The 24,527-nt window shown below is 45.9% G+C and overlaps 1 protein-coding gene across 1 annotated transcript in view; it reads right to left on the bottom strand.

The window, feature by feature from the left end:
• The window catches only part of LOC109874041 (LHFPL tetraspan subfamily member 2a protein), a 74,328-nt gene that overhangs the window by 48,348 nt on the left and 1,453 nt on the right, over positions 1 to 24,527 (bottom strand). The gene's annotated exons all lie outside the window — the stretch shown is intronic.

Genomic DNA, 24,527 nt, shown 5'->3' on the forward strand with positions numbered 1-24,527 from the left:
TTGTCGTAGGTTTGGCAAGCGAGGCCGGAGATTTGGTTCCTATAGGCCTGGCCCTAGGGAGGGCCAATCTGATGGCTAAATCGTGGCATAATACGGCTGAAATCGCAATGTCTGCTTAAAAGCCATACTGGCTGCCAATTCCTGATCTTCTGAGAACATCATTTGAAGGGTTGACCTGAAGCGTGAGAGGAATGGGAGATACATGAGTTCTGAGGCAGAGGGCTCATAGTGAGGATGACTGGCTACTATTTTGAACTGTGTGTGATGAGCTTTCTGGCCCTCAGAGCTGCTGAGGCGACACCCAAGTGGTGCTACTCAGAGTGGAAGAAGAGACGTCCAGTGGCTCTAAGAGTCAGGCTGGTTCCCTCTCTCAAGCTCCATCACCATCATCTACCATCCTCTGACCTGCTCCCTTCGCTCAAACCATGACCCTTGGTGACATCGTACAGTGTGACGTGATAATCATAAAAGACAGCTGGGACAGGAGAGGGACACTTGGCAAGTGGGGGGGGGGGCAATACAAAACATTAGGAACACCTGCTCTTTCCATGACATAGACTGACCAGGTGAATCCAGGTGAAGCTATGATCCCTTATTGATGTCACTTGTTAAATCCACTTCAAGCAGTGTAGATGAAGGGGAGAAGACAGGTTAATAAGGCTCTTTTAGCCTTGAGGCAATTGAGACATGGATTGTGTGTATGTGCCATTCAGAGTGTGAATGGGCAAGACAACAGAATGAAGTGCTTTTGAACAGGGTATGGTAGTAGGTGCCAGGCACACCGGTTTGTGTAAAGAATTGCAACGCTGCTGGGTTTTTCACGCTCAACAGTTTCCACTATCAATAGGTTTCCACTACCCAAAGGACATCCAGCCAACTTGCAGTGGTATAAAGTACTTAAGTAAAACTACTGTAAAGTACTACTTAAGTCATTTTTGGGTATCTGTACTTTACTTTACTATTTATATTTTTGACAACTTTTACTTTTACTTCACTACATTCCGAAAGAAAATTGCGTACTTTTTACTTTTTACATTTTCCCTGACACCCAAAAGTACTCGATACATTTTGAAAGCTTAGCAGGACAGAAAAATGGTCCAATTCACACACTTATCAATAGAACATCCCTGGTCCCCCCTACTGCCTCTGATCTGGAGGACTCACTAAACAGAGAACATCCCTGGTCATCCCTACTGCCTCTGATCTGGAGGACTCACTAAACAGAGAACATCCCTGGTCATCCCTACTGCCTCTGATCTGGAGGACTCACTAAACAGAGAACATCCCTAGTCATCCCTACTGCCTCTGATCTGGAGGACTCACTAAACAGAGAACATCCCTGGTCATCCCTACTGCCTCTGATCTGGAGGACTCACTAAACAGAGAACATCCCTGGTCATCCCTACTGCCTCTGATCTGGAGGACTCACTAAACAGAGAACATCCCTGGTCATCCCTACTGCCTCTGATCTGGAGGACTCACTAAACAGAGAACATCCCTGGTCATCCCTACTGCCTCTGATCTGGAGGACTCACTAAACAGAGAACATCCCTGGTCATCCCTACTGCCTCTGATCTGGAGGACTCACTAAACAGAGAACATCCCTGGTCATCCCTACTGCCTCTGATCTGGAGGACTCACTAAACAGAGAACATCCCTGGTCATCCCTACTGCCTCTGATCTGGAGGACTCACTAAACAGAGAACATCCCTGGTCATCCCTACTGCCTGTGATCTGGAGGACTCACTAAACAGAGAACATCCCTGGTCATCCCTACTGCCTGTGATCTGGAGGACTCACTAAACAGAGAACATCCCTGGTCATCCCTACTGCCTCTGATCTGGAGGACTCACTAAACAGAGAACATCCCTGGTCATCCCTACTGCCTCTGATCTGGAGGACTCACTAAACAGAGAACATCCCTGGTCATCCCTACTGCCTCTGATCTGGAGGACTCACTAAACAGAGAACATCCCTGGTCATCCCTACTGCCTCTGATCTGAAGGACTCACTAAACAGAGAACATCCCTGGTCATCCCTACTGCCTCTGATCTGGAGGACTCACTAAACAGAGAACATCCCTGGTCATCCCTATTGCCTCTGATCTGGAGGACTCACTAAACAGAGAACATCCCTGGTCATCCCTACTGCCTCTGATCTGGAGGACTCACTAAACAGAGAACATCCCTGGTCATCCCTATTGCCTCTGATCTGGAGGACTCATTAAACAGAGAACATCCCTGGTCATTCCTACTACCTCTGATCTGGAGGACTCACTAAACAGATGCTTTGTTTGTAAATTATGTCTGAGTGTTGGAGTGTGCAACTGGCTATCTGTACATTTTTTTAAACTAGAAAATGCTCTGCTTAATATAACGAATCTTAAATGATTTATACTTGTCCTTTTACTTTTGATACTTATGTATATTTAAAACCAAATACTTTTAGACTTTTACTCAAGTAGTATTTTACTGAGTGACTTTCACTTTTACTTGAGTCATTTTCTATTAAGGTATCTTTACTTTTACTCAAGTATGACAATTTGGTACTTTTTCCACCACTGCCAACTTAACACAACTGTGGGAAGCATTGGAGTCAACATGGGCCAGCATCCATGTGGAACGCTTTCAACACCTCCTAGAGTCCATACCCCAAAGAATTGAGGCTGTTCTGAGGGCAAAGGGGGGGGGGGGGGGTGCAACTCAATATTAGGAAGGTGTTCTTAATGTGTTGTCCACAACCATCTTCACAAAGACAGTGCTTCTGTTTGCTTTTTTGGGGGGTTGGTGATGAAACAGGGGGATGAAGAGCTGTGTTAATAGCTTCCTCCACTCTGAATGTGAGTAGCCTACTATGAAGACATATGTTTCAGAACACACCAGGGAACAATCAACTCTGTTAATGGCGGGTCCAATAACCCCCCCGCCTGACATCAGATTCAAAAGAACACTTCTATGTTCAGCCATCAGCTACAAAATGGCTTAAAGTAGGAGCACTCTACTTAATGTCTACCAGTTCAATAATCAATATCCTGCAATAAACGTCTCAACGGCTACAGTATATCACGATCTCAGCTTCCTGAGGAAAAGGAACGATCCATAAACAACCATTTCCTATAGTTCTTTTTTTGTCCAGCTCCTGATCCCAACGAGATCATGTTTGTTGTGTGGCAGGTCTGCTATTGTGATAGTGAGGCAGTAATGTTATCTATGGGCTTTCTGGGAGGACAAGAGCCAGAGGAGAACTAGACATTCCCAGAAAGATGACTGACATCCGACACTATGCGGGGAGTGTTTGTCTGGGGGGTCTGAGAGCCTTATTATCCGTTACTGGATCCAGCTGCTCTTGTGATAACATCTGACCAACAACAGCTCTCAGCCAATCAGGTGAGTGAACAGCCTAATAGGTTTATCAGTGGGATATCTCCCACCCCTTTGGGCTATCAAGGTTATCAATAGACTGCCCCCGGAGAGCACTCAGGACTTCTTCAAACACTTGACACCTGCCTTGGCCCTGGGCCACTAGAACACAGACTACCATTGTCAGTTTGAAAGGAGAGTGCAATTCACCCCTTCAACTCAGATTTACTGAAGCAAAGTCAGGGCATCGGTCCTTCACCAACCCTACTGGCACCACCTCCACCCAGAGGAATGCCAAGTAGAGTGAGATATCATGTTCTTATCATCATACCGTAATGTTTAATGCACACATACACTTCACACATCCCCTCTGAAGTCTTTCTAGGTTTCCATTGTGTGTATGTGTCCGAGTGTGTGTTAGTGTGCGTGCATGTGCCATTTGAAGTCGTTACTCAGCTGAACCCGAACAGTGTCGATTCGAGGTTCTTGCAGAGTATTTCCCAATAACTTAGCTGAACACTCAGGTCACAGTAAATGACCCTGGCCAAGGGGCTTTTCCCTCCACTATCACAACCCAGTGACCCAGTCATACAGTTACGACAAGCTCGGTCAAATCGTACACCGTTTCTCTCCTGATAGTGGAGCATAGAAGTGTGTAGCTGCATAACATAGTATAGGGAATAAGATGTCCTCTGGGATTTCCTATATAACATGTCCACTGTGGTCTCTCTTACAGCCGTTAGGGGGTTCGGGGAAGAGGTGGGCTGTTTGGGGAAGTGAAGTGATGGAGTGGGGAAGGAGGGGGCTTACTGGGGGACTCTCTCTGGTCCTAAACGTTTCTCAAGCTGTGATTGAATCGCCGAACGACAGAAGCGATGGTCAGTATTGCTTTACTCTCTTTCTCTCTCGCTCTCACACACACACGCACGCACGCACACACACACACACTCACACGCACGCACATGCACACACCCACACCTCTCACCTGGCTATATGTGTGTTTGAAAGACCAAGGGGGTGAGAGAGAAAGTGAAAGGAGGCGATAGGGATCAAAATGTAGAGAAAAGGCAGAGAGTTGAGGAGACAAATATCACAGAAACAGAACGCTTCCTCGGAAGACGCTTTCTGTATCATATCTCTCCATCTGTTACACACTGGCACTCCTCCGCTCACTCTCAGTGCTTTCCTGTGTATCAGATGAACGCGTACAGTAAACTCAACTGGAAAAACTGTGTTCTCCAATGTTTTTCATAGCTGCTCGTGACTATTTACACCACACCAAACACATAGTTGGTCGTCTTGACCAATAGTCACCCTTTATGTACAGTATGTGTCCATGTTTACGTCAATATCCATGGTAATTCAAGGACTGTTTATTCCAAGTATGGGATATACATTCATCGCAAGGAAGACACACATACACTGTGAAGAATGTTTACACATGACTCCATTATGGTTGTGTAAAATGTGTTGCTATCGCTGATTGCGATACGTGTGAAATGGGCTTTAAATAAAGTTTGATTCTATGTGTTTATTCTGACTCCACTCAATAAGAAACGCCTGCAGACATTGCCAGCAGCATACCACCCTGCATCCCACTGCTGGCTTGCCTCTGAAGCTAAGCAGGGACGGCCCTGGTCACTCTATAAGAAACGCCTGCAGACATTGGCCAGCAGCATACCACCCTGCATCCCACTGCTGGCTTGCCTCTGAAGCTAAGCAGGGACGGCCCTGGTCACTCTATAAGAAACGCCTGCAGACATTGCCAGCAGCATACCACCCTGCATCCCACTGCTGGCTTGCCTCTGAAGCTAAGCAGGGACGGCCCTGGTCACTCTATAAGAAACGCCTGCAGACATTGCCAGCAGCATACCACCCTGCATCCCACTGCTGGCTTGCCTCTGAAGCTAAGCAGGGACGGCCCTGGTCACTCTATAAGAAACGCCTGCAGACATTGCCAGCAGCATACCACCCTGCATCCCACTGCTGGCTTGCCTCTGAAGCTAAGCAGGGACGGCCCTGGTCACTCTATAAGAAACGCCTGCAGACATTGCCAGCAGCATACCACCCTGCATCCCACTGCTGGCTTGCCTCTGAAGCTAAGCAGGGACGGCCCTGGTCACTCTATAAGAAACGCCTGCAGACATTGCCAGCAGCATACCACCCTGCATCCCACTGCTGGCTTGCCTCTGAAGCTAAGCAGGGACGGCCCTGGTCACTCTATAAGAAACGCCTGCAGACATTGCCAGCAGCATACCACCCTGCATCCCACTGCTGGCTTGCCTCTGAAGCTAAGCAGGGACGGCCCTGGTCACTCTATAAGAAACGCCTGCAGACATTGCCAGCAGCATACCACCCTGCATCCCACTGCTGGCTTGCCTCTGAAGCTAAGCAGGGACGGTCCTGGTCGATCTCTTGATGGGAGACCAGATGTTGTTGGAGGGCCACTAGGGGGCACTCTTCCTTCCAGTCTAAGAAAATCCCCCAGGGCAGTGGGGACACTGCCCTGCACAGTGTGCCGTCTTTCGGCTGGGACGTTAAACGGTTGTCCTGACTCTCTGTGGTCACAAAACATCCCATGGCACTTATCGCAAGAGTAGGGGTGTTAACCCTGGATACGACTGTATATTATAAGAGAAATGTTGAAATACTGAGATGACAAACACAACCAATGATATTTCTGCAGAATAATAACCAAGCTATAAACTCTGTTCTGTTCCTACTCTGCTGGCCAGCTGTCTTACATTTAACACACATTACGTTGGGAGACCAGAGAGGAGACCAGGGCCTTTGAAAACCTTGCCAGGAGCTCTTCAAAGAGACGAGAGGAGGAAAAGGAAAAAGCTTTGGATTTGTGGTGCCGCTGAGCTTCCGTTTGGTGTCAGGGCTAGCTAGCTGCCTCAGAGAGAGAGAGAGAGAGAGAGTGAGCGACTGGGACTGAGGCAACATCACTCTTTACTCTTAACTCAGGATGTGTGCTTTACATTTAGGCTACTGTACAGAAGAACATCTACTGTCGCTACCCCGTAGGGCTGGGCGATGTGGCTAAATTATCACATCACAGTATTTTTCACATTTTTGACAGTATGATTTTGTTTTTTAAGAATAAACATTTATTTTGTCTTTGTATGCCTATTTATCATGAAGAAAGTCACTACTATTAATTATGATCCTATAGAACCACTACTATTAACTATTAATTATGATCCTATAGAACCATGCATTTTCTATAGAACCACTACTATTAACTATTAATTATGATCCTATAGAACCACTACTATTAACTATTAATTATGATCCTATAGAACCACTACTATTAACTATTAATTATGATCCTATAGAACCACTACTATTAACTATTAATTATGATCCTATAGAACCACTACTATTAACTATTAATTATGATCCTATAGAACCACTACTATTAACTATTAATTATGATCCTATAGAATCATGCATTTTCTATAGAACCACTACTATTAATTATGATCCTATAGAACCATGCATTTTCTATAGAACCACTACTATTAATTACGATCCTATAGAGCCATGTACTTTCAATGGATTCAGTGGCAGTTCTTACTTTAGCCACAAGGGGCATTGTTCTGGCAAAGGCAAGATTCATGGCAAAAAAGTACATGTCCACACCTTTTGCATCAGCATTGCCTCACAGGCACTATTCATGGCATAAAATGACATGTGCGCAGTGTGAACCCGAAGAAATTATCATTTCTCCGCGGTTAGCAGTCTCTTACTGGCGGGAAGAACGGACCACTGCCATACTTTTTTTGGAGTTTCATCACTCAGTTATTACATTTATAAAACATTTAACAAACCAAACATTGCAATACCGTTATGTAAGGTAAAGTAAAGATCCAAACTGGTCAGTGCATCAATACTGGTATATAGTCAAATGCGGTTTACTGGCCAGTCATACTGCCTCGCAGCCCCAATCAAGAGGCATAGACTAAGGAACAAACTGGATGTGTGAGAGAAGTTCAACAGAAACTGAAGTACAGATCCAAGCAAAACAGTCCCTTTTTAATGACATCATCACTTCCAAGAGCATTTCGTTGCCTCTGCAAAATCATCCGTGTTCGCCTGAATACACTCACACTTTCACTTCACTGCTGTGCAACTTGGGCCATTTAGACAGGACACCAGCTGTAATGTTGAAATACAAGGTGTGCAAACCACCCTTAGGCAATATGCACGTTGTTGATTACAGACTTTGAGCAAACGTAATGATTAGGCTAAACACACACTTTAATTTCCTCTGTCTTTATGATGGTGTGTACCTTGTATGTGTGTAAGTTGTATGTATTCCTTCATGTGTTGTAGGTGTGTGTATTTTGTGTATGGTGCACTGTGCTTGCATGTGTGTGTGTCTGTGCGTGCGCATGTGTGTTGCCCACAAACGACCACACACAGAGACAGATTACATCAGCTTGCAGTGATGACTCTAATAGCTGAGCAGAGTACAGGCTGTGGAGTTGCACAGATGGCTGGGCAGCATCAGCCTAACAATGAGGACCTGTCTCTCTCTCCGCTAGGCCAGCTACTGCCTGATGGAAAATATCTGACCACAAACACATCTGTAACAAAGACACAGTACCTTCCAGCAGCACACTACTCTACTTGCCAGGATAGGAGAGGAGAGAATGGTTATGAACTCAATGACTGGGGGGCTTCTGGCCTGTGTGCTGCTTAGTTGACTTAGTTGACTTCATTGTTCCAACTGAGAGAATGAGCTGACTTTCCTGATTGCATGCAGCCAAGGCAGGAGTACAGAGCATAAATATGCAACACAATACGACTGCAGAGGCAGGCACACACACACACACACACACACACACACACACACACACACACACACACACACACACACACACACACACACACACACACACACACACACACACACACACACACACACACACACACAAGTGAATACATTTGGCCTGCAGATTTAAAGAGTGCTGTGAATATGGGTCCCTGATGCCTGGAGTCAGGGAGAGACTGAAGCATGAACCAAGAATCTCACTGCCGATAAGACTACTGACAGGTACTTATCACAGTGGAAGGCCTTTCGTTCTCTTGCTAGAACAAAAGCGGTACCTGCTGATCCAGTAGCGGGGGACTTGCCTTTTCTACATGTAGAATAGAAAAGCTGGCCAATGGCCAACTTGACAACAAAGAGGGAAAAAGAGGGCATTTTCTCCGTACATCCACGGCTAAATGACATGAGCAATGTGGGCTATGGGATGGTAGCTAGCTAAGTGCAAAGACGCAGCGCACACAAAACAAAATCATTCCTCCAAGATTTTGGAGAGTGAATGAAATAGTTTCTCCGTCATCAGTTATCTAGCTGTGGCCATCTGGCTATGATCATCAAGTACTTTCTACAAAAGAAAAAGCACAGTTAGCACAGTTATCTAGCTAACATTGGAATCGAGACCATAAGCAACACACACTGCCAGACAACGTTACTGCTACCTTCTTGTTGGGAGTATTTTAACAAGGTTGAGAGGCTGATTAAGTTGCTGGGGTGATTGACAGCCGACACTCTGTTCAGAGGTGCTACTGTCGGGAGGCAAACGTTTGACAAATCCCACCGGTGTCTGAGCTATTATGTGTTCTCTGATAGACTTGGACACACACGCGCAGAGGCATGGCTAATAACTGTCCTATAATAACGGATGGGGAGGTTAACACTCCTGTAATGGACCTGGGCCAACCCTGACTCTCCCAGGAGAAAACATCCACTATTGGACCAGACACATTTCCTCCTTGCACTCTTCCTTCCAGGTCAAGACTAATCCTATTTCTGTTCTTCATGAGTATTGACTGTGATCCACTTCTATTGTATTGTATTCCATTGGAATTCAATACTTCTCAGCAGAAAGGAATCTGATGGCTTTACATTAACAAGGCCATAATGGAGCCTGTAATGCCTCTAATACACCTTCCAAACCAAGATGCTTTACATTAAGGCCATAATGGAGCCTGTAATGCCTCTAATACACCTTCCAAACCAAGATGCTTTACATTAAGGCCATAATGGAGCCTGTAATGCCTCTAATACACCTTCCAAACCAAGATGCTTTAGCACCGACCTTTCCTTATATACGAACGGTATTGCCGGCGACAAAGTCTCTACTTTTCTTTCCCGCCAACCGACCTTGTCGTGATTGGTAAAGTTCTGCCTGCGGCTCAGTATGAATTGTAGCTGTAATGGCACACACGCACTACGCTCTTAACCTCTTGATGGTTGCTAGGCAACGCCCATTACATCTATCCTCCTGGCAGTTCTAAACTTTGCCCATCTCTTCGCACAGCCCACCACATGCACAGTTTTCTTAACCACAACTGAATGGATCCATAATAAATTACTGTGGGAATACATCAGTGGTACTTCAGTAAAAATACTTTAAAGTACTACTTAAGTCGTTTTTTGGGGGTATCTGTACTTTACTGTTTATATTTTACTTTTACTTCACTACATTCCTAAAGTAATAATGTATTCTTTACTCCATTAATTTTCCCTGACACCCAAAAGTACGTTTTGAATGCTTAGAAGGACCGGGAAATGGTCCAATTCACTCACTTCTCAAGAGACCAATAGGTGCCCTTCTTTGCGAGGCATTGGAAAACCTCCATGGACTTTGTGGTTGAATCTGTGCTTGAAATTCACAGCTGGACTGAGGGACCTTACAGATAATTCAACACTGAGTGTACAAAACATTAAGGACACTTGCTCTTTCCATAACATACAGTAGACTAACCAGGTGAAAGCTATGATCCCTTATTGATGTCACTTGTTAAATCCACTTCAAGCAGTGTAGATGAAGGTTAAAGAAGGAAGCCTTGAGACATCTGAGACATTGATTGTGTGTATGTACCATTCAGAAGGTGAAGGGGCAAGACAACAGAATGAAGTGCTTTTGAACAGGGTATGGTAGTAGGTGACAGGCACACCGGTTTGTGTCAAGAACTGCAACACTGCTGGGTTTTTCACCCTCAACAGTTTACCGTGTGTATTAAGAATGGTACACCACCCAAAGGACATCAAGACAACTTGACACAACTGTGGGAAGCATTAGAGTCAACGTGGGCCAGCATCCCTGTGGAATGCTTTCGACACCTTGTAGAGTCCCTGCCCTGAAGAATTGAGGCTGTTCTGAGTGGAAAAGGGGGGGGGGGGTGCAACTCAATATAGGAAGGTGTCCTTAATATTCTGTACACTCAGTGTATGTGTGGGGTACAGAGATGAGGTAGTCATTTAAAAATCATGTTAAACACTATGAGTTCATGCAACTTATGAGACCTGTTAAGCAAATTTGTACTTCTTCATTCATTTCGGCTTGCCATAACAAAGGAATACTTTGAATGAATACTCATTGACTCAAGACATTTCAGCTTTTCATTTTTTGTAAACACAAAATCACAATTTAATCCATTTTAAATTCAGGAATAACACAACAAAATGTGGAAAAAGTCAAGAGGTGTGAATACTTTCTGAAGGCTCTGTACTACTGTAGCCTCACAGGAAGTCTCCCTGACAGGAGACATTTTGTCTTTCTTATTAGGATCCCCATTAGCTAACGCCATAACGCTAGCTAATCTTCCTGGGGTCAAACACCAATTAACAAGACATTACAAACAACCACAAATCAAGACTTCACAATCATTCAACAAGTAGACAATACAGACAATTCAAATACCTGACAGGGAACACATTTAACATTCAATCGATACTTTCTATTTCCTGTCCAGTCATATGATCTACCACATTAGATGTTCTTAAATTTTTTTCTTGACGGTCGATTTACTTTTTGCCTGAGAAATATGGATTGGTAGAGTTCCATTCAGCTATTGTTCTATATAAAACTGTAGATTTAATGAGATTTGTCCTTGGCTTGGGTCTTAGCAGTCCTGTATTTGCCTGTCTGGTTTGGTGGTTATGCGTGTTGCTAGTATGAACTAACTGGCCTGAAAAATACTGTGTTTTTTGGGAAAAATATAACATTCCTAAAGAAAATCTGAAAACTGGACAGTAATTTGTTTTCAACGTGAAGCCATGAGAGATTCTCATGCATTTGACTAATAATCATTCAGATAGACCAATTGAAGAGGTAATCTGGCAGCCCTGTTTTGAGCCATTTGGAGCTTTTTAAAATCTTTCTTCACTACACTATAACTGGACAGTACTCTAAGTGTGATAGGACCAGGGATTGAATCAAAGTAGAGTAGAGCACTGCAGGTTTATATACAATGGAAGGGGGGAGGGGTTAACAGGGAATGAGAGAGAGGAAGGTGAGCTTGAGGTGAAGCTGAAACTGTGTCAGTTCATTCTGTGTTTGTTTAGTAACTGAAAGTGTGTCAGTGCCCGGCTGTCCTTCACAGCACCTGAGATTTCACCAAACAGGATGCATCTGTTGATTAGGAGAGGAGAGGCTGTACAGTGGTGATAGAACTGCTTTGGCTGATTCCAGCTGAATTCAATTAGTCCTGTATTCATGAGACAGAGGGATATGAGTTCTGGGGCCTCGGGACACTGTGCTGTTTTATGTGGGTTTAACTGGAGGTATGGTCATTGCCAAACAATCAGACTGAATCTGTCTCTGTCGGTTATTGGTTCAGAGCTCACAGTTTGTCCTTGGGCAGACTAACATGAACAATTGGGAGACAATAAAAACACGCTTCATGTCATTGAATCTGCTACGGCATGCGCATGTGTGAGTGTGTGTGTGTGTGTGTGTGTGTGCGGCTGCATCTGTCTATAGTCCCCTAGGTGATGTATCATTATATCCCGCCCCCTGTCCGATCCAGTGTGACAGCTCTCCAGTCACCTGCAGCAGCAGCAGCTAACCCTGGAGACTCTTTCGTGCTGCAACAAATGCGTTCCCAGCTGCACACACCATTAATCCTACACTATTCATTACACAGAGAGACCTGGTACACACCACTAACCTGGCCTATACACAGTGACCGGGGCCCTTGTCTTCCATTCAAACAGTGGGCCTTATTCACTCAAAATAAATATCAAAACACTAGCTGTCCATGCTTCTTGCACTGAGAATATCATTATATTTGGATTGATTATCTATAATAAAAGGAAATCAATAAAATATGAACTATGTGAAACTATTTTTTTTTTTTTTTTACAGGGACAGAGAGCACATTAATCAACGTTTCAGTAAAAGTGCAGGATTTAGCCAGCCGGCTAATTTTCAACCGCTGTCCCTGGGCAGGTTAAACACAACTCAACTACTTTAATTCAATAAAAAATAATTCAATGTTGGTTGGTTAACCTTAGCCCTGACACTTCCACATCGACCCTTTGATTGAATAGTGCCCAGTGTGTGTAAGTCATGATCACCTATTGAGTCAGATACCCTTCAACACCTAACTAGCAGACCCTGGTTTACAGTTGGAACTAACTAATAGACTTAGAGCTCTCGCATCTCCCTGAAACACCATATGGCTTGAAAGATCATCTACCACTAGTCTGGAAGAGGACAGCCCGTCTTTAGCACAACTTAGTGGGCCAAGAGGAGAGAGAGAAAGAGAGAGATCCCCCCCAACCAAGGAGGGCCTATAGCAGCAGCTAGATCTTCTGCACAGATTCTGTCAGATCTGGGCCCTGACGTTAAATCTCAGTAAGACTGGTGTTCCAAAAAACATCAGCACCAGAGGTGACTCCCACAAAGCTGTGAACAAGCTAAAAGACGTGGCAAGAAGGGCCTTCTACGCCATCAAAAGGAACATCAAATTTGAATCTGGCTAAAAATATATATATATATTTTTTTACCGTTTATGGTTGTGATGTCCGGGTCCACTCACCAACCAACAATTCACAAAATGGAACAAACATCAAGACTATGAATTCTGCAAAAACATCCTCCGTGTACAATGTAAAATACCAAATAATGCATGCAGAGCAGAATTTGACCAATCCCCGCTAATTATCAAAATCCAGTAAAGAGACGTTAAATACTACAACCACCTAAAAGGAAGCGATTCCCAAACCTTCCATAACAAAGCCATCACCTACAGAGAGACCTATAGAACAGTCCCCTAAGTAAGCTGGTCCTGGGGCTCTGTTCACAAACACACCCCACAGAGCCCCAGGACGGCAACAGCAACACAATTAGACCCAACCAAATCATGAGAAAACAAAAAGATAATTACTTTACACATTGGAAAGAATTTAACAAAAAACAGAGCAAACTGGAATGCTATTTGGCCCTAAACAGAGAGTAAACAATGGAATAATGCCTGACCACTGTGACTACGTACTGACTCAGTGAGCCTAGCCTTGCTATTGAGAGAGGCCACTGTAGGCAGACTTAGCTCTCAAGAGAAGACAGGCTACGTACACACTGCCCAAAAAACAAGGTGGAAACTGAGCTGCACTTCCTAACCTCCTGCCAAATGTATGACCATATTAGAGACACAATATTTCCCTCAGATTACACAGAACCACAAATTATTTGAAAACAAACACAATTACGATAAACTCCCATGTCTATTGGGTAAAATACCACAGTGTACAATCACAACAGCAAGATCTGTGACCTAAACAAACAAGAAAACAAACACCAGTGTAAATACAACCCATATTTCTTTTGATTTCTTTTCCCTTTTGTACTTTAACTATTTGCACATTGTTATAACACTGTATACATACATAATCTGACATTTGAAATGTCTCTATTCCTTTGAAACTACTGTGAGCGTAATGTTTACTATTCATTTTTGATTGTTTATTTCACTTTTGCATTATCTATTTCACTCGCTTTGGCAATGTTAACATGTGTTTTCCGTGCCAATAAATCCATTTGAATTGAACAGAGGAGGAGGAGGAGAAAGACAGAGACCGCTATGGCAGTTGGTTTCCGTCTGTGGCGCTACGATGGCCCTAGCTGCTGGTGATAATGACCGCTGAAGGCTTGCTAATCCAAACTGAAGTGGAGTAGTCATGGTGACAGGGAAAGAGAAGAGGACAGATCAGTCATAAACTAACTGTTAGCTAGAAAAGAGTTTGGTCAGCGCTTGGTCAGACTTCTTGACTTCTACAGGAGGGGGGGAGCTGATTTCTGTACCACAGTGAACAGTTCTATCTTTCAGATGTTACCCAGCTACGAACGAAAACACATAACACTCATATCACAAAGCCTGACGAACCACTACAATCATGTAGCCTGTCATCTTCAACACCTGTACCAAACCCAACTCAAAGCACATTGTTCGTAAACAGACGCACACCAAATGATAATCTCCTTATCACCATGCGCAGAGGGCCAGATGTTTCTGATTGGCTGTAATCTCTCTCTTTCATTAGCATACAGCTGCGAGGCCGAGGCCCGGGTCACTAGAGTTTCAGCCAATCAATATCCATAAACCCCGGGCAGAACGTCTGCTGCCACGGCAACCTAAGGATGGCTGAAAGGATCCTTCTGCAGGGAACTCAGAATCCATAAAGGAAAGAATGTCCATTGTCCTCAAGTGTCACATCGGCAAAAAGGGAACCAGTTTTAGTGGATCCCCAGACTAGTATGTTACATGCAGAAATAAGAGATTGGCACATTACTTCCCACAGAAAGTGGGAATAAAAACAGCTAATCTGAATCTAATTTCTATGATAGACCAGCTGGGAACGGCTGATGTCCGTCTGTCTGTAGTTCCCTGAGACTGACCCATTGACAGACACAATGAGACAAAACCCCAACTCGCCTCTGCTTGTTCAGCCAGACAGACTGGAACCTCCCCGGTCCTGCCCTCTAACCTCCCTCACCCACCTCCCCCCTCCTGTCAGTCAGTCTCCGGATATCTTATTCTTAAGAAGAGAGAGAGAGAGGAGGAGAGAGAGAGAGAGAAGAGAGAGAGAGAGAGGAGAGAGAGAGGTGAGAGAGAGACTTGAAATGTGTTCATCTTTTTCAAACCTTTGTGATGTAATGTTTACTGTTAATTTCCAACCGTTTTTTTGTTGATATTATTTTGTGTCTTGTTTATTGTGAATTTCACTTGCTTTGGCAATGTAAACATATGCTTCTCATGCCAATAAAGCCCCTTTGAATTGAATTGAAAGAGAGAGACAGAGAGAGAGACAGAGAGAGAGACAGAGAGAGAGAGAGAGAGGGGGTAGGTATTTGTTATTGTGTGGGCCCCTCCCTGCTGGTTTCCCAGTAAAGGGACCAGGCTGGGGGCCGGTGGGGGCCGGTAGGCGCCAAGAGGAGGTCGGGAGTGTCTGTTGTACCCCCAGCAGAGCCTCATCTCTGGGAGCCACATGAGCCCAAAGGACGGTGGGAGAGGAGGGAGAATGTGTCAGAGTATGAAAGAGTGTAAAGCAAAGTACACTCAGGGAAAGGGAGAGAAATAGAGGAGAGAAGACAGATTCACTCCGATGCTGCCTAATCTTAACAGTGTGCGTGACTGAGAGAGCAGAGGAGAAAGAGAGCGAGAGAGAGAGAGAGAGAGAGAGAGAGAGAGAGAGAGAGAGAGAGAGAGAGAGAGAGGAAGAGAGACTGAGTGGCTGAGACAGAGAAAGAATGTGGTATTCACTATTCTATACAGTGCTACACATTACTATGATCTGTGGAAGATGGCTCTGAGGAGGATGAAATCTAAAAAGAAACTCTTTATTTATTTTGACCATCGTGGAAAAACTCCATCACCTTAACTGCTTCCACTCCTTTGGCCCTTTACACAGCAACGACCCCGGTATACAACCACTGTAAAGCATTTACATTTACAGTGTGTACACACACACACACACACACACACACCCAGGCCCTACTTTTCCACTGTGCTCTGCTGACTAAAATCGTGTGACACTTTTCCATCCAGAGCCTAATGTAGGAGAGCATCTCCCAACCCTCCCTCGGACAGACAGACGGCTGCTTTTAATTCAATCCCAAAGTCTCCTTTCGGGAGGCTGTGACGGAAAACCTCCTAACGTAATGTGACCCAGTTAGTCAGTCAGTAGGTTCCGCCTGCCCGTGTTCCAACGCAGCCCTCCTCAAAGTCACTCCGGTGGGTTTACTGTCAATTAACTCATCTTCGGGAAACAAAAGGACCTTGAAATAAAATCTTCCTTTTGCGCGTTGGGGTCGCTTAGAGGGTTCCTGGGGGTTGTTGTTGAAAGGCTTCCACTGACTTGCACACAAACATCAAAGAATATCGTAGAGGGGGTAAAAGAATATCGTAGAGGGGGTAAAAGAAAAAAAACAAAGACTTATGTCAAAACCAGATGCTGCAGTGAATCAGTGAAAGTGAAACGTCTCTTCTTTTACTCTTCTAGTCCCCCTCCTGCATCTGTAACATGTTAGTTTGAAGCAGTATGATGCAAACAGTGGTTGAAGGGGCTGACCAGTACTGAAACTCTAACCTACTGCTTGAGTAACAGCATCTCTTATAGAACACCAGCTCTAAACCACAACCCCTGGAAAAAAGCAAGAAGTAAAGTCGACTACTGCGTATTACAGAGACCTTTTTCATTCCCCTTCAGGCAATCTGACGCAAACCAAACAGCCATGTTATAAGCCCCATCTCCTCTAGTAGTGAGTAGTGGGGTCCTATTGTGCCAAACTGTACACCAGATGTGGATCCCTGCCTCCACACTACAGCCTGACCCTGACCCCACAGATTCCATTTAATCAGCCAATTTCACAGGCCTGTCACACCGAGCCTGTGGTCCAGCCTCGGGTTTCACACACACACTGATAGAGAAAGGATCTGATTTCAGCTAAGAACCGTCTCCAAATACTCTCTACCGGTACCCCCTGTATATAGCCTCCACATTGACTCTGTACCGGTACCCCCTGTATATAGCCTCCACATTGACTCTGTACCGGTACCCCCTGTATATAGCCTCCACATTGACTCTCTACCAGTACCCCCTGTATATAGCCTCCACATTGACTCTGTACCAGTACCCCCTGTATATAGCCTCCACATTGACTCTGTACCGGTACCCCCCTGTATATAGCCTCCACATTGACTCTCTACCAGTACCCCCTGTATATAGCCTCCACATTGACTCTCTACCAGTACCCCCTGTATATAGCCTCCACATTGACTCTCTACCAGTACCCCCTGTATATAGCCTCCACATTGACTCTGTACTGGTACCCCCTGTATATAGCCTCCACATTGACTCTGTACCGGTACCCCCCTGTATATAGCCTCCACATTGACTCTCTACCAGTACCCCCTGTATATAGCCTCCACATTGACTCTGTACCGGTACCCCCTGTATATAGCCTCCACATTGACTCTGTACCGGTACCCCCTGTATATAGCCTCCACATTGACTCTGTACCAGTACCCCCCTGTATATAGCCTCCACATTGACTCTGTACCAGTACCCCCTGTATATAGCCTCCACATTGACTCTCTACCAGTACCCCCTGTATATAGCCTCCACATTGACTCTCTACCAGTACCCCCTGTATATAGCCTCCACATTGACTCTGTACCAGTACCCCCTGTATATAGCCTCCACATTGACTCTGTACCAGTACCCCCTGTATATAGCCTCCACATTGACTCTCTACCAGTACCCCCTGTATATAGCCTCCACATTGACTCTGTACCAGTACCCCCTGTATATAGCCTCCACATTGACTCTGTACCAGTACCCCCTGTATATAGCCTCCACATTGACTCTCTACCAGTACCCCCTGTATATAGCCTCCACATTGACTCTCTACCAGTACCCCCTGTATATAGTCTCCACATTGACTCTGTACCGGTACCCCCTGTATATAGCCTCCACATTGACTCTGTACCGGTACCCCCTGTATATAGTCTCCACATTGACTCTGTACCAGTACCCCCTGTATATAGCCTCCACATTGACTCTGTACCAGTACCCCCTGTATATAGCCTCCACATTGACTCTGTACCAGTACCCCCTGTATATAGCCTCCACATTGACTCTGTACCAGTACCCCCTGTATATAGCCTCCACATTGACTCTGTACCAGTACCCCCTGTATATAGCCTCCACATTGACTCTGTACCAGTACCCCCTGTATATAGCCTCGCTATTGTTATTTTACTGCTGCTCTGTAATTATTTGTTACTTTTTTTGTTTTGTATTCTTCTTAAAACTGCATGGTTGTTTAAGGGCTTGTAAGTAAGCATTTCACTGCTGTATTTGACGCATGTGACAAATAAAATTGGATTTGAAATACTGATGTTAACTTAATCATTAGAGCAAATGTTTATATTTGGAAAGGGCCCGACCACTGGGGGCATGAAAAAGGTGCGCACCAAACCCTCCAATTGAAAGTCGCTTTAAGTGCCAAAGGGGAACATATTGATGAAAGCTATAAACTGAGGTCAGGGGCCTGGACTGATGACACACACATGTCGACTATGTCATCAAAGAGCAGAAAAGCTGAAGTTTGGAGAGCAGACTATGTGGTCTGTATGAACTGGTTGCCAGTCGAAGTCCGCAGAGTTTTTTATATGACGTTAAAAGAATCGCTAACTGCACTAACAGCACCAGGCAGGCCGCAAAAAAAGCAGAGGCTGGTAAGATTTTTTCCACCCTTTGATAATTGACCATTCTGTTTAGGCAAAGGGAGAAGAAGAAGAACCAATAACATTAAAGAACTTTTCCTGAGGCAACTGCTGCACTCCTAGCCTGCCCAGACAGCCAGCAGGAGGAAGTGGATATTTTCCCCTTTTCCTGAGGCCAGAGCTGCACTCCTAGCCTGCCCAGACAGCCAGCAGGAGGAAGTGGATATTTTCCCCTTTTCCTGAGGCCAGAGCTGCACTCCTAGCCTGCCCAGACAGCCAGCAGGAGGAAGTGGATATTTCCCCCTTTTCCTGAGGCCAGAGCTGCACTCCTAGCCTGCCCAGACAGCCAGCAGGAGGAAGTGGATATTTTCCCCTTTTCCTGAGGCCAGAGCTGCACTCCTAGCCTGCCCAGACAGCCAGCAGGAGGAAGTGGATATTTTCCCCTTTTCCTGAGGCCAGAGCTGCACTCCTAGCCTGCCCAGACAGCCAGCAGGAGGAAGTGGATATTTCCCCCTTTTCCTGAGGCCAGAGCTGCACTCCTAGCCTGCCCAGACAGCCAGCAGGAGGAAGTGGATATTTTCCCCTTTTCCGAGGCAACTGCTGCACTCCTAGCCTGCCCAGACAGCCAGCAGGAGGAAGTGGATATTTTCCCCTTTTCCCGAGGCAACTGCTGCACTCCTAGCCTGCCCAGACAGCCAGCAGGAGGAAGTGGATATTTTCCCCTTTTCCTGAGGCCAGAGCTGCACTCCTAGCCTGCCCAGACAGCCAGCAGGAGGAAGTGGATATTTTCCCCTTTTCCTGAGGCCAGAGCTGCACTCCTAGCCTGCCCAGACAGCCAGCAGGAGGAAGTGGATATTTCCCCCTTTTCCTGAGGCCAGAGCTGCACTCCTAGCCTGCCCAGACAGCCAGCAGGAGGAAGTGGATATTTTCCCCTTTTCCTGAGGCCAGAGCTGCACTCCTAGCCTGCCCAGACAGCCAGCAGGAGGAAGTGGATATTTTCCCCTTTTCCTGAGGCCAGAGCTGCACTCTTAGCCTGCCCAGACAGCCAGCAGGAGGAAGTGGATATTTTCCCCTTTTCCTGAGGCCAGAGCTGCACTCCTAGCCTGCCCAGACAGCCAGCAGGAGGAAGTGGATATTTTCCCCTTTTCCTGAGGCCAGAGCTGCACTCCTAGCCTGCCCAGACAGCCAGCAGGAGGAAGTGGATATTTCCCCCTTTTCCTGAGGCCAGAGCTGCACTCCTAGCCTGCCCAGACAGCCAGCAGGAGAAAGTGGATATTTTCCCCTTTTCCTGAGGCCAGAGCTGCACTCCTAGCCTGCCCAGACAGCCAGCAGGAGGAAGTGGATATTTTCCCCTTTTCCTGAGGCCAGAGCTGCACTCCTAGCCTGCCCAGACAGCCAGCAGGAGGAAGTGGATATTTCCCCCTTTTCCTGAGGCAACTGCTGCACTCCTAGCCTGCCCAGACAGCCAGCAGGAGGAAGTGGATATTTCCCCCTTTTCCTGAGGCCAGAGCTGCACTCCTAGCCTGCCCAGACAGCCAGCAGGAGGAAGTGGATATTTTCCCCTTTTCCTGAGGCAACTGCTGCACTCCTAGCCTGCCCAGACAGCCAGCAGGAGGAAGTGGATATTTTCCCCTTTTCCTGAGGCAACTGCTGCACTCCTAGCCTGCCCAGACAGCCAGCAGGAGGAAGTGGATATTTCCCCCTTTTCCTGAGGCCAGAGCTGCACTCCTAGCCTGCCCAGACAGCCAGCAGGAGGAAGTGGATATTTCCCCCTTTTCCCGAGGCAACTGCTGCACTCCTAGCCTGCCCAGACAGCCAGCAGGAGGAAGTGGATATTTTCCCCTTTTCCTGAGGCAACTGCTGCACTCCTAGCCTGCCCAGACAGCCAGCAGGAGGAAGTGGATATTTTCCCCTTTTCCTGAGGCAACTGCTGCACTCCTAGCCTGCCCAGACAGCCAGCAGGAGGAAGTGGATATTTTCCCCTTTCCCGAGGCAACTGCTGCACTCCTAGCCTGCCCAGACAGCCAGCAGGAGGAAGTGGATATTTTCCCCTTTCCCGAGGCAACTGCTGCACTCCTAGCCTGCCCAGACAGCCAGCAGGAGGAAGTGGATATTTCCCCCTTTTCCTGGGGCAACTGCTGCACTCCTAGCCTGCCCAGACAGCCAGCAGGAGGAAGTGGATATTTCCCCCTTTTCCTGAGGCAACTGCTGCACTCCTAGCCTGCCCAGACAGCCAGCAGGAGGAAGTGGATATTTCCCCCTTTTCCTGAGGCAACTGCTGCACTCCTAGCCTGCCCAGACAGCCAGCAGGAGGAAGTGGATATTTCCCCCTTTCCCTGAGGCAACTGCTGCACTCCTAGCCTGCCCAGACAGCCAGCAGGAGGAAGTGGATATTTTCCCCTTTTCCTGAGGCCAGAGCTGAACCGAGCAGAACAGTGGAGCCTTCTCCAGCAGGCCTATAATGATTGTTGCCTGTTTGATTCCAGTTCTTTTTTTTATTGGTCCAAACATGGAGCTCTGAGGGACGCCACGTGCTTAGGACCTCCAGCATTAACCACAGCCAGTCTTCCACTCCACAGCCGGTCTTCCAATGGCTGCCATCTTTATTGTTAGACACAGGTGAGTCCCCATTGAATGATGTGGCAACTTCTGACCAAGACCACACAGTGACTGTGCTGCAGCATGCCACTGCCACGCATTCAGGGTTGGCTACAGTGTGACAATGAATGGTAGCATGTTTAGCTATTTACTTTAAAGGTCCGGTCTTTCTAAATGTGTCTTGGGAATTTCATGCAAGTACTGTGACGGGAAACATAGAAAATGACAAGAGAAAAGTAAGAGAGAAACTTAACACTAGGACTAGAACTGCTACTCTCTGTTATTATCTATGCGTAGTCACTTTAATAACTCTACCTACATGTACATATTACCTCAATTACCTCGACTAACCGGTGCCCGCGCACATTGACTCTCTACCAGTACCCCCTGTATATAGTCTCCACATTGACTCTGTACCAGTACCCCCTGTATATAGCCTCCACATTGACTCTGTACCAGTACCCCCTGTATATAGCCTCCACATTGACTCTGTACCAGTACCCCCTGTATATAGCCTCCACATTGACTCTGTACCAGTACCCCCTGTATATAGCCTCCACATTGACTCTGTACCAGTACTCCCTGTATATAGCCTCCACATTGACTCTGTACCGGTACCCCCTGTATATAGTCTCCACATTGACTCTGTACCAGTACTCCCTGTATATAGCCTCCACATTGACTCTGTACCACTACCCCCTGTATATAGCCTCCACATTGACTCTGTACCAGTACTCCCTGTATATAGCCTCCACATTGACTCTGTACCAGTACCCCCTGTATATAGCCTCCACATTGACTCTGTACCACTACCCCCTGTATATAGCCTTGCTATTGACTCTGTACCAGTACCCCCTGTATATAGCCTCCACATTGACTCTGTACCAGTACCCCCTGTATATAGCCTCCACATTGACTCTGTACCGGTACCCCCTGTATATAGCCTCCACATTGACTCTGTACCAGTACCCCCTGTATATAGCCTCCACATTGACTCTGTACCACTACCCCCTGTATATAGCCTTGCTATTGACTCTGTACCAGTACCCCCTGTATATAGCCTCCACATTGACTCTGTACCAGTACCCCCTGTATATAGCCTCCACATTGACTCTGTACCGGTACCCCCTGTATATAGCCTCCACATTGACTCTGTACCAGTACCCCCTGTATATAGCCTCCACATTGACTCTGTACCGCAATACCCTGTATATAGCCTCCACATTGACTCTGTACCGCAATACCCTGTATATAGCCTCCACATTGACTCTGTACCACTACCCCCTGTATATAGCCTTGCTATTGACTCTGTACCAGTACCCCCTGTATATAGCCTCCACATTGACTCTGTACCAGTACCCCCTGTATATAGCCTCCACATTGACTCTGTACCGGTACCCCCTGTATATAGTCTCCACATTGACTCTGTACCAGTACCCCCTGTATATAGTCTCCACATTGACTCTGTACCAGTACCCCCTGTATATAGCCTCCACATTGACTCTGTACCAGTACCCCCTGTATATAGTCTCCACATTGACTCTGTACCAGTACCCCCTGTATATAGCCTCCACATTGACTCTGTACCAGTACACCCTGTATATAGCCTCCACATAGACTCTGTACCAGTACCCCCTGTATATAGCCTCCACATTGACTCTGTACCAGTACCCCCTGTATATAGTCTCCATATTGACTCTGTACCAGTACCCCCTGTATATAGCCTCCACATTGACTCTGTACCAGTACCCCCTGTATATAGCCTCCACATTGACTCTGTACCAGTACCCCCTGTATATAGCCTCCACATTGACTCTGTACCAGTACCCCCTGTATATAGTCTCCACATTGACTCTGTACCAGTACCCCCTGTATATAGCCTTGCTATTGATATTTTACTGCTGCTATTATATTACTTGTTCCTTTTATTTCTTATTCTTATTTGTATTTTTTAAACTGCATTGCTGGTTAGGGGCTCTTAAGTAAGCATTTCACTGGAAGAATACTTGTTGTATTCGGCACATGTGACTAATAGAATTTGATTTGATTTGTTCTTAGGTGAATAGTTATTGATTCCCTAACGACTGCTGCTATAGACACTCCTTAAATGGCTTGAGTCTTGGGACAAAAACAAGCATTCTCATTCAACACAGTGCCACATCCACTATTCACACAAATCAATATTTTACTGCAGCACTTCAGTTTGGATTATTTAGACAATTGTATTGGCAGCCAACTCCCCCTGCAGAGCTATGGGATGGCTAACTAAGGAAAAGGGAGAGGGCCAGGCTGGCCTATATAGCAGATCTCATATATGAGATGGTTTTCATGGGACACAATCTCTATATCACTGCTATTATGAGGTTGACAATAGAGGGGTCCAAAGGCTTCACCTTAGCCAGTAATATAATATTTCTTACCCCCCAGGGCTCTCCCACACATAGGCTTACAGAAGTGCACGTGCTCACGCACACAGGTGGGATATGGTTCCAGGTTGTTGCTTTGAAAGGGGGGATGGGGAGTAGGGTCAGAAACGAAAACAACAAAAAACTCTAGCAAGTTGCCTATTTATGACCACTTCAGTCTCAAAAGCCCCTCTAGGAAAGATATGTCCTCTCCTTTTTGGACTTCTTTTTTTTTAGTTTGACATGAATTAGTCCTTCAGTTTGACAGGTCAGCATTCTAGTTGGGATATTCCACCAAAATCACAGTTCAGGGAGTTCCCTCTGGACCATTTAAGATCAGCCAAACTGGCCAGCCACTAGGTCAGAGAAAAAAAAAGCTACTTCTGCCTCAGTGACAACTCTCACATCTGCATGTGTTTACATTATGAGTTGGATGTTTTCCAGGTATAAATAGGCTGTGTTTTTAAAATCAAATGTCGTTCATTCCCGTAGGGAAAAAGATTAGAGCATAGTATAACTGCAGTATGCTGCAAATACTGCCTTCAAAATAACACGTGTGTTTCTACTGCAGTAATTTTGCAGTATAACTGCAGATCAACTGCATCTAAAATACAACAGTCCACTGCAGTTA

This window comes from Oncorhynchus kisutch, linkage group LG29, assembly GCF_002021735.2.
Source record: "Oncorhynchus kisutch isolate 150728-3 linkage group LG29, Okis_V2, whole genome shotgun sequence".
NCBI lineage: Eukaryota > Metazoa > Chordata > Actinopteri > Salmoniformes > Salmonidae > Oncorhynchus > Oncorhynchus kisutch.